This window comes from Rissa tridactyla, unplaced genomic scaffold (genome assembly GCF_028500815.1).
Source record: "Rissa tridactyla isolate bRisTri1 unplaced genomic scaffold, bRisTri1.patW.cur.20221130 scaffold_636, whole genome shotgun sequence".
NCBI lineage: Eukaryota > Metazoa > Chordata > Aves > Charadriiformes > Laridae > Rissa > Rissa tridactyla.
In genome coordinates this window covers 7,501-10,000 of record NW_026529848.1, presented here as the reverse complement: position 1 = coordinate 10,000, position 2,500 = coordinate 7,501, and the positions used below count along the sequence as shown (strand labels likewise).

The 2,500-nt window shown below is 79.5% G+C and overlaps 1 non-coding gene across 1 annotated transcript; it reads right to left on the bottom strand.

Annotated features, from left to right (window-relative positions):
- Positions 1 to 93: 93 nt before the first annotated feature.
- Positions 94 to 246, bottom strand: LOC128903804 (5.8S ribosomal RNA). The gene has a single exon (XR_008464269.1). It is a non-coding gene; the product is annotated as a 5.8S ribosomal RNA (ribosomal RNA).
- Between the last annotated feature and the right edge of the window lie 2,254 nt (positions 247 to 2,500).

Genomic DNA, 2,500 nt, shown 5'->3' with positions numbered 1-2,500 from the left:
TCGGGAGGGGCCTGCGAGGCACCCCAGCCGCGCCGCTCGTGCGGCCGTCGCCCGGCCAAGGGGCGGCGGCCGAGCCGGCGATTGATCGCAAAGCGACGCTCAGACAGGCGTAGCCCCGGGAGGAACCCGGGGCCGCAAGTGCGTTCGAAGTGTCGATGATCAATGTGTCCTGCAATTCACATTAATTCTCGCAGCTAGCTGCGTTCTTCATCGACGCACGAGCCGAGTGATCCACCGCTAAGAGTTGTCTCGTCTTTCGGCACCGCCCCGCGCGCGCGGGAGGGCCGGGAACGCTCGCCAGGAGCGGCCCCTTCTCGGAGGACGGCCCAACCGCCTGCCCCGCCGGCCGGCCCCCCCTTCCTCCCCTCGCATCCCCGCGCGGGGCGGGAGGGGAAAGAACGGCGGAGCGCGGCGCGACGGGGGCGAGACGGAGGGGCCTCGCCTCGACTGACCGTACGAGCACGCCCAAGGAGGGCCAGAAAGGAAGGAAGGAAACGCCCCGAGAGGCGACGAGGGCCTGGGAGCCCGCGCTCCCCACCGGCCGAAGGCGACGGCAAGCGCCTCGCTCGCTTCGGGGGCGGCCCAGGCGCCCGGGCTCGGTCCGGCCTCCGCACGGAGGCGGCGGCGCGCCCGGCCGCTCCGCCTGTCCGCCTCGAGCGGGCGGCGCGGGGGGCCCCGACGGCTACCCCGCGCGCGCGCCTCCGCGCGCGCCGCTCCGCCGCGCCACGGGCAGCCTAACTCCTCCCCGGGGTCCCGTCCCGACGGCACCTCGGCGGCTCCGCGCCGCCGCGGCCGGACGCGGACGCGCCCCGAGCCGGCGACGCACGACGCCCGCGGCCCGCCGGACGGCGGCCCGCCGCGCGGCGGCCGCCCGCCCCGGCACCGCCGCCGCCGCCGCTTCCCGTCTCCTTCCGCGGGCACGCGCCGAGCGGAAGGCGGACGGCCGCCTGAGGCGGGGGCGGCTCCCGCTCTCCCCGTTTCCACGCGGAGACCGGGAGTGGGACGCCCCCGCTTGCCCCGACCGCCTGCACGGCTCGGCCGGGAAGGCGAAGACGGGGAGGCGAAGCGGCTAGGCGGGGCCCGGGGCCGGGACGGCCTCGGCGGCGGGGGGCTCCGTCCGGCTAGACCGAGCGGCGACGCCGCCGCTCGGGCAACGGGGTGCCGCCCTCGCCGGCGCTTAGCGGCGGGAGAACGCCGAGCGCTCGCCCGGACGGGGGAGGGAGGAGCGGCGCCGCAGCGCGACGCAGCCGCTGCGACGGAGGCGCGGCGTCCCTTCCCGCCCCCCCCCGCGCACAGGGTGTGCGGGGGGAGGGCGTAGGGCCGCCCGGCGGCGGGTCCCCCCCTTGCGGGGACCCGCCGCGAGCCCCGGCGGGGAGCCCGCGCTCCTCGCCGGGGTCGCCCGTTCCGAGGCGGGCAGGTCGGACACGGCCGACCGCTCGCGCCGCGGTCTCTCCGCCGAGACCGGGCCGCGGAGAGGGGGGGGCAGGGGTGCCCCTCCCCGGCACGGGCCGCCCGCGGGACGCGGTCGCAGGCGACGGCCGTCCGGGAGAGGCTCTCTCACCGCGAGAGAGAACTCCCGGCCGCCGCCGCCGGCCGGCCGGCCCCCCGGGCGACGCCGAGCCGCCCGAGTCTTTAAACCCCCGCCCGGCCCCCGCGGCCCTTCGACCCCCGGAGACGCGCCGAGAGACGCGCCGAGGGAAGGGACCGCGAGAGCGCGGACGCTAGGTACCTGGCCCTGGGGCGAGGGAAACGAACTTTAGGCCCCGCGGGGGTGCCTCCCCCACTGCCACCTTCGGGGGAGCGTCCGCCCGCGGGGGCCGCGCCCGACGTCCGCCGCCACAACCACGTCCTCCGGCCCCGGGGCCCGGGGTTTCCCTCTGGCCCGGCGCTGCGCCCGGGAGGAGAGCCGTGGCTCGGGCCGCCCGCTGGGAAAGCGGGACGCCACCCGGCTTGCCGAGCCTCGCCCGCCGAGGGCGAGCGCGGCGGCGGAGCCCCCTTCCCGGCTCCCCAGGCAGGAGAGGGACGGGGGGCGGGGGACGCCGCCGCGCCGCTCGGCGCGCCGTACCCGGAACGCCCGGAGCCCTCCGCGGGCTTACCCGGCAGCCCTACCGAACGTCCGTGCGAGAAGGGAACTGTGACATTCACACCGACACAGCCCCGGGCACGGGGTGCGGGGAGGGTCGGGGGAGACGCCTCCCCCGACCCCGAAGGACAGCTCCCGTCTCTCTCGCCGCTCGCACACGCGGCGCCGTCGTCGTCGGCGCCGCCGCCGCCGCGCGCTCCCCGCTTCTTCTCGGGCGAGACGGGCCGGCGGGAGGAGGCTGGGGACGCGCCGCCGCGCCCCGCGCCCGACAGCTCCGCTTCCCCCGCGCGCTGCCCGCCCGCGCGCTGCCTCGCGGGCGAACCCACCGGGGCCCCGGCGCTCTCCGCCCAGCCCCTCCTCCCCGGCGGCGGCAGCGGGCCGCGCCGGGCGAGGGCGGGGAGGGGGACGGGAGTCGGT